An 8,602-nucleotide genomic window follows, 5' to 3' on the forward strand; every position below is an offset into this window, starting at 1 on the left:
AAGGGACTTGAATTTTATCTGTAGTGTTCCTTTTCTTATTAAAAAAGATTGGAAACCAAATATTAACAATTAATTCTGGGTGGTAGGAAGCGGTAGTCTGCTATGGTGCGCCCTGCACAGCTCTGTATATTTTGCATTTTTGTAAAATGTGCTCCAATAGTCTACAGAGAACACTGGGTCGCGGGAGGCTGGGGAATGCTGGCTCTGGCTGGGGCACCTGAGGTAAGTTTTTGAGCTTCTCGGAGCCTGTTTCCCTCCCTGTAAAATGGTAATAATGCTTCGGCTTGAGGGAGCCCACGTATGCAGGTGACTTGTAAACAACGCTCAATGATTTTATTCCCCTAACTGGCGACTCTTAAGTCGCGGAGTCAGTGCGCGGGCCGTTGGGCCGCCAGGGGTGGAGGTGAAGAATCCGCAGAATTGGGACTTCTCGGCGCAAACCCGAGTTCCCGCGGGACCCCGAGCCCGGCAGCGAGGAAAAGGCAGCACGGCACCGCCCCCAGGTGGCCGCAGGTGGTACTATGACCCATGGAACAGGCGAAAACGGAATCCAAACCCACGTACGAGGACTGAATATTAATTTTTAACACTTAGGAGTTCTTTTCCTTATAATGTTGAGTTCTGACTGCAGCAGTAGCTGCGGATCACAAGCGTCCGCTGACTTGGAGGCCTGGAAGAAGTGAGGGTTTAGACACTGGCAGAAGGCACCGGGGTAATATCGGACATGCGCAAATCTGCGGTGCTTTGAACGCACGTCATCAGCCTATTATACAGTGATTGGCCAGCTTTGGGAACGGGTGGTAGCGTGGCCGAGTGGTCTAAGGCGCTGGATTTAGGCTCCAGTCATTTCGATGGCGTGGGTTCGAATCCCACCGCTGCCACACCAGATGGGGTAAAGTTTTTGAAAATTTAAACCTGATTATTTCATCTTTTTCACGTCGCTCTTCCTCTTTTTGGATGCTTTTTAAAAATTATTTAATTTTTTTTTAACAAAGGGGAGGGGAAGAGAAAGGAAGAAGCTGCAGGCGAGGCCCTCACACCCTGGTCTACTGCACAAACCCCCTCTTTTGTCCATCCATCCTGATCCTTTAAACAACAACAAAAACCAAACTGCTCCCTGCTTCCAGAGGAAAGCGTCTGCAGTACCGTGAAAATTCCTCAACAGGCTGACTGGATCTTAATTTCACCCTGGGGGCGACAGAGAGCCAGGTCTCTTTCCCACCCATAGACAAAGGTTATTGTGGGGGTGAATTTTCTGGCCCACCCTTGACCTCACAGGGCTTCAGCTGAGTTCCACAAACCTCTCTTCCAAGAAGCATGTCAGGTGACACTGTGGAGGGCCTGGAATTGCAAAGTCAGGACTGCGTAAGAGTGTCAGCCTTGATGTCCCAGCTTCATTAAATTGACCTCAGACTTGGTCTACATTTGAGTTAGGGGTCCCTCATTTATTAATTCACTTAACAATATTTACTAAAGGCCTACTATATGCCAGAGGCTAAGCTAACCCTAAGACTATGAAAGAAGGCAGACAAATCTTAGCCCTCATGTGGAGTTAGATACATTGTAATTTCATTAACTACAGCTGTGATGAGTGTTAAACTGTGTAGAGTGTTAGCTTAATGCAGAGGAAACGAAAAAGTGACATTTAGGTGGAGGTGGAGTTGAGATTAGCCAAGTATATTAGTTGCTGGGCTGCTAAAATAAATACCATGCAATAGGTTGGCATAAACAATGGGAATCTTTTGGCTCATGATTTTAAGGTGTCAGCAAGCAATGCTTTCTTCCCAAGACTGGGGCATTCTGGGGCTGGCTGTTGGTGGTCCTTGGCTTTTCTGTCACATGTCAATGTCTTCTCCTTTCTCTTCCCCAGGTTCCACTGACTTCCAGCTTCTGGATACTCCCTGTGGCTTCTTCTTCTGGGTCAAGTTTCCTCTGCTTATAAGGACATCAGCCAATGGGATTAAAGCCCAGCCTTATTTGGGGTGGGCACATCTTTAACTAATAACATCTTCAAAGTTCCTATTTACAAATGGGTTCACACACACTGCACCAGGGTTTGGGACCTGAGCATGATTTTTTTTAAATTTTATAGATTTATTTTTATTTCTCTCTCCCCTTCCCCCCCACCCTTCACCCATTGTCTACTCTCTGTGTCCATTTGCTGTGTGTTCTTCTGTGTCCGCTTGCATTATCCGGTGGCACCAGAAAGCTATGCTCTTTTTTGTTGTGCCATCTTGCTGCATCAGCTCTCCGTGTGTGCAGCACCACTCCTGGGTAGGCTGTGCTTTCTTTTTTGTTGCATCATCTTGCTGAGTCAGCTCTCCATGTGTGTGACACCACTCCTGGGTGGGCTGTGCTTTTTTCATGCAGGGCGGCTCTCTTTGTGGGGCACACTCCTCGTGAGTGGGGCACCCCTACGCGGCAGGGCACTTCTTGCGTGCAGCAGCGCTGTGCATGGGCCAGCTCACCATGAGGGTTAGGAGGCCCTGGGGATCAAATCCTGGACCTCCATACGGTACACAGACGCTCTATCAGTTGAGCCACGTCTGCTTCCCTGAGTATGCTCTTTATTGGGGGACATGGTTCAATCCCCAATGCCAAGTGAAGGGTAGGGTGAGGACGGTAGTAGTTCCAGGGAGAGGGAACTGCAGGTGGAAAACTTAGAGGTGAACGAGAGTCTGGTGAGTCTGAGTGGCTGTGAAAGCAATTCAGGGCAACCAAACAGAGAGTAGAAGTGGACAAATGGCAAAAGAGGAGGTTGAAGAGGCTGGTAGAGGCTAGATTGTAGAGGGCTATGGACTCTAAGTACGGGCTTTGAACTTCATCCTGACCACTGAAGGATTTTAAGCTAGAGTGTTTAAATTTAGGATTTTTACAGTTTGTCTGGCAGCAGGTAACAGGATGTCCTATTCAAAGCCTGGTGCAGTTATCTGGGAGAAAGAACAATGGCTTGTATCATGGTGGTGGCAGTGGGAAGGACAGAAGGGTTCAGTCAAAGAGACATTTTGGAAGTGGGCTGAAAGAACTCACTGATGAAGGTGTGAAGGAGGGACACATGTCAAAGTGATGTCCATGAACAGACATGTACACACTAATGTTCATAGTGGCATTATTCACTATTGCCAAAAGTTGGAAGCAACCCACATGTCCATCAACAGATGAATGGATAAGCAAATTGTGGAATATACATACAATGGAATAGTACTCAGCTGTAAGAAGGAATGTAGTATTAACATATGGGATAAGGAGTTTGATGCTGAAGTCTTAAACTAGAGCCTAGGGGAAAAAGACAGAGTTGTTGACTGGTAGTTTACAGCTGACCTTGTGGAGAAAACAGTGGGGCTGAGCCCAGAGGAACCCAGGAAGCCTGACCCCCCGCAGACGTCGGCAACTATCTTGCTCCAACACGTGAAAATAGACTTTGGTGAGGGAAGTAACTTACATTTTATGACCTGGTATCTGTAAGCTCCTACCCCAAATAAATACCCTTTATAAAAACCAAAAAACAAAACAAAACAAAAAAAACAAACAAAAAAACACACGGGATAATATGGATGAATCTTGAAGCCCTTATGTTGAATGAAGTAAATCAGGCACTGAAGGACAAATATTACATGACCTTATAAATTAAGCAAATTGGGCAGACTCACAGACCTAAAGTCTGGAAGATAGGTTTACAGGAGACAGAAAAGGAGTGGAGGGTTGTGAGCCAATGCGCAAATGGGCAAAACCTTTGATAAGGTGAAAGGGTGTAGTTGTGCAGCAAATGGGCGTAACAGTTGTAGCAGTTTGATATGGTTATGAATTCTAAAAATAGATGTTGGATTATGTTTGTAATCTGTTCTGTACCTGGGCATGATTGAGTTATGACTAGGGCTTTGATTGGGCAACATCATTAGGGTGTTGAGAGCCTACCCACCAAGGCATGGCAAGGTACAGAGCTGGGAGCTTTTGATGTTGGAGTTTGATGCTGAAGCCTTAAGCTGGAGCCCCAGGAAGTAAGCTCACAGAGGGAAGAGAAGCCAGGCCCAGGAAGAGAGGAACCCTGAGCCCAGGAAGAAGCAAGCCCTGGGAAGAAAGGAATCCTGGGAACCCAGAGAAACGCAAGACCTTGAAAGGGAGAAACCCAGGAAACCTGAATCCTTACAGCTGTTGGCAGCCATTTTGCTCCAACACGTGAAAATAGACTTTGGTGAGGGAAGTAACTTATGCATTATGCCCTGGTATCTGTAATCTCCTACCCCAAATAAATACCCTTTATAAAAACCAACCAATTCTGGTATTTTGCATCAGCACCGCTTTGGCTGACTAATACAACAGTGGTGCAGTTTTGCTGTTGGGTCCGGTGGTACTGGTCTGTGAGGGGGGTAGGGTGGGGGGGTTGGGTTAGACTATCCATGGAACTGGGGGATGGGGCGAGGAAGGAGCAGTTAAACTCTGGGGATTTTCAGGTCTGTGGCTAAAACTATAATGCTGGGAATATTCTTTTGGCAAATATGGCAGGGGAGGATTACAGGTGTATGGTGTTGGATGTGTGTTTGTGGGGGCATACAGGACAGGGTGCACTTGGAGCAGGTGACTATGGAATATGTAAGTGTTCATCTTGTCCGCACAATAAACAAGAAAATATTAAACTCCCATCCTGGGGAGTCTCTCAAGAACATAGGCAGTGCCTAATAAAAGAAAACAGACCAATATGTCAAGCCCTCAATATTATTGCAACTAGCTATGAATAATATTCTTCAAAAGATGAAACTCAGTGGTTACCACAGGTCCCGAGGGGAGGGGGGAGGGAGAATAGATGCACAGGGCATTTTTAGGGCATTAGAATTGTTCTGCATGATCTTGCAATAATGGACACAAGTGAATTAGGAAGTCATTCCAGAGGTTACACTTATACATGTTTCAACAGGATCTCATTGATTCCTACAGTAAATAGTGCCTCGGGTAGCAGGGCTCCTGACGGCTCTAGAGACATCCAGACACTTTAGGCAGGGCAGACAGCTCAGGGGTTTGGTGTCCTGCCAGTGGGCCTTACCTGGGAATTTATGCTCCCCTGTGTGACAGAGTTGGACTCATTTATAATTTCCCTACACAAGGCTTTTCTGCCCCTTCTCTGCTATAGTTAGTACTGTACTTGATAGGTGTATGTCCAAGAGATGTAAATCTTTGGTACATCCATATGCCAGTTGAGCCCTGAATCTCAGCAGAGTTGTAACAGCTACTTTCCAGTTCATCGGACTCACCCAGGACAACAAGGAGATGATGATGGACAACGACCATTCCAAGGAACAGAGAGAGTCTGCAAATGCAAGCAAGGGAGTTCCATCCATCTGCCCCATGGGCTCTAAGTCCCCTCTCAATTAGAGGTGAAGTGGGCACCATCATCCCAAATCCTCAAGCTTGGGGAATGAAAAATGGGACTAAAGTAGGCTTACTATTATTTTACTATAGACTTATTTTTTTATTTTTTATTTTTTTAAAGATTTATTTAATTTCCCCCCCTCCCCTGGTTGTCTGTTCTTGGTGTCTGTTTGCTGCGTCTTGTTTCTTTGTCCGCTTCTGTTGTCGTCGGCGGTACGGGAAGTGTGGGCGGCGCCATTCCTGGGCAGGCTGCTCTCTCTTTTCACGCTGGGCGGCTTTCCTCACGGGGCGCACTCCTTGCGCGTGGGGCTCCCCTACGCGGGGGACACCCTTGCGTGGCACGGCACTCCTTGCGTGCATCAGCACTGCGCATGGCCAGCTCCACATGGGTCAAGGAGGCCCGGGGTTTGAACCGCGGACCTCCCATATGGTAGACGGACGCCCTAACCACTGGGCCAAAGTCCGCTTCCCTATAGACTTATTTTTATTCTAGGATTGGAAGAACTTCTATCATTGATGTGGAAGCAGTGCCCACTGGAGGTTCTGAGGGGAGGGAGAGGTAATAAAGGGGCATTTTTAGAACATTGGAATTGTCCTGCATGACATTGCAATGATGGATATAGGCCATTATATATCTTGTCATAACTTACAAAATTGCGCAGGAGAGAGTTTAAACTATAATGTAAACTATAATACATGGTTAGTAACAATGCTCCAATATGTGTTCATCAATTGTTACAAATGTACCACGCTAATGAAGGATGTTGTTAATGTGGGAAAGTGTGAGAGGGGTAGGGAGTGGGGCATATGGGAATCCCCCTATAATTTTTATGTAACATTTATGTAATCGAAAGTTTCTTTAAAAAAAAAGTGATGTCCTGGTTTGGAGCTTAGACAACTGGGTAGCTGGTGGTACTTGTCCCTGGGAGGGAATGCAGGACAAAGAGCAGGGTTGAGGCAAAGATGATGAGTTCACTTTGATTCACATTAAGTTTGAGATGCCTGTGGGACTTGGTGGTTATGTAGAAGTTAGACATAAAATTCTGAAGGTCAAGAGAGCACTCTGAGCAGAGGATATAGACATAGGGGAATTTGGACACTGAGGTCATGGGAATGGATGAACTCACACGGGGAAGAAAGCATAAAGTGAGAAGAGGGGCTTAGACAAAACTTGAGGAACAAAACATAAGGGAAGGGTGGTAGAAGAGGAGCCAGGCCAGAGTCATGGGTGGAAAATGGGTGTGGTGTCACAGAGGCTAAGAAGGGTGTTCGAGAAGGAGTGAGCAGCCAACTCTGCTGAATACTGCTAAGAGCCCTGGAAAGCTACAGCCTGAAAACTATTCACTGGACTCCTGATTTATGGACAAGAAGGACACTGATAGCCTTGAGGAAAGTCATTTTGGAATGGGCTGAAGAGTTAACTGGAAGAGAAGAAATGGAACTGAATGTAGACAACTCATCAAGAAGCTTGATTTTTAAAAAAGGGAGAGAAAGAAAAGCAGGAGTGGGAGGGAGAATGTGGAGTCAGGGAAGGATATTTTTAAGATGAGGGAGACTTGGAGATGATTGAGCTGCCTGTCATGGGGCTTACAATTGGGACCAGCTCTGGTGTCCAAAATGGAAAGCTCATGAATTTGTCTTGATGGGCCATTCTGAGTGGCATTGGGTTGCCCATGGTGACGAATCTATTTTCTGTGTTCATGATGCTTTGCTCACTGTCTCCAAATAAGCAAGAACCTCCTATTTTCCCCTTTAGAACTTCATGGAAGGCTGGTAATTTGGGCAGCCTCTAAAATCCTCACAGTGACTGCTGAGTGAAGGCTGTCACCTTCCTGTCCTCTGCATAAAAACACTTGAGAAGTTTTGTTTTTGGCATAATGACCAATGCTGCCCCCATGCCCAGGGTTTAGACATTCTACTTTCAAATTCTCAGAGAAAAGGTGCCTTGGAGAAATCCTGAAAACAAAGAAATTGACTCACGGCTTTTGAGTTTATGGAACTGAGGTTTGGCAGTAGGTAAAAGATTAGGGAGATTATGAGATCGGTGAAAGCCTGTTTTCCTCCCCTAACAGATTTCCCAGCACTGGTGGAAAGAGGAAAACCAGAGAGGAGGAAGGCGAGTTCAGAGGCAAGCGTGTTCCTGACAAGATAGAGAGCCTAAGGGTGAGAAGCCCCCAAACAGCCTGAGGTTTGTGGCTCTGAGAGAACAAGGGAGGTGCCAGAGTTCACCCCATGGTCTGGCATGGCCTGGGTTCAGAAACGAGAACTATCCACATGTGGTGTTCAGACGAGTAAGTCTTGAGCAACTTCTCCAAATTACTCCAGCTGCAGAAGAGAAGGCCCCACTCTCCTCTTTGAAGTTAGACACAACCTCAGTTTCCTCATCTATAAAGTGGGAATGATAATGGATGGCCCTAAGAATTAAAGTAAGATTATATGGACAAAAGCCCTTTCAAACTGTCAAGCATTAAATGGACATAAAGGATTATTATTGGACTTTTAAAAAGCATATACACGCATGCAATTCAACCTAGCAAAGAGGAGCATACACTTTTTTTTTTTTAGCTATTTCATAAAGCGTCTCTCTGCAGCAGAATGAGACACCCCCTGAAATGGCCTTGCTGCTTTTGATGAACTGATTCACTCTTCTCCATGGGTTTCTTGAGGTTTGGGATGATTTTCTTCTCTGTCAGAAGCAAGGGTTTGCTCGGTCAGTTCCACGTGTGCATATTATGATATATACATGGATGTTTTTACACACTGAAATCTTGGTACCCAGGACCCATTGAAGATGATAGGGAGACCCTGTTTCTGTGGCCAGCCGCGCTGGATTAGGTTTTGCAGCCCCAGGCATGAAAAAGATTATGGTGCTCACTTAACCCCCTCTTTTAAAAAAAAATAGAAATAATATTAAACCACAAAATACGGCCAACACAGTTCTAATTTTTACCATTGTAAGTATATCGGTACTTTTCTGAAACGTCCAATTAAAAAAACATTTGTTTTTTGGTGCCCCTACCTGCGCTAACTACACTGAGTCATCCTCAGACACGAAAACAGGAAACCCAGAAAGGCTAAATTGGGCCAGCAGGTGTCTGGGTCTTGGGTTCCCTCCAACCCCGGCGATCAGCACGCAAAAGAGACCCGCGCGACCAAGCCAAGCCAGAACACTTGGTCCAGGAGTCGATCAAAGGCTACTACAATGGGGGTCTAATTCAAGATCCCAAGATGAACCCGG

At 46.0% G+C, this 8,602-nt stretch overlaps 1 non-coding gene across 1 annotated transcript; it reads left to right on the top strand.

Moving 5' to 3' along the window:
- The first annotated feature begins 799 nt into the window (after positions 1–799).
- TRNAL-UAG (transfer RNA leucine (anticodon UAG)) lies at positions 800–881 on the top strand. Its single transcript has one exon. It is a non-coding gene; the product is annotated as a tRNA-Leu (tRNA).
- The last annotated feature ends 7,721 nt before the right edge of the window (positions 882–8,602 follow it).

Source organism: Dasypus novemcinctus, chromosome 23, assembly GCF_030445035.2.
Source record: "Dasypus novemcinctus isolate mDasNov1 chromosome 23, mDasNov1.1.hap2, whole genome shotgun sequence".
NCBI classification, from domain to species: Eukaryota; Metazoa; Chordata; class Mammalia; order Cingulata; family Dasypodidae; genus Dasypus; species Dasypus novemcinctus.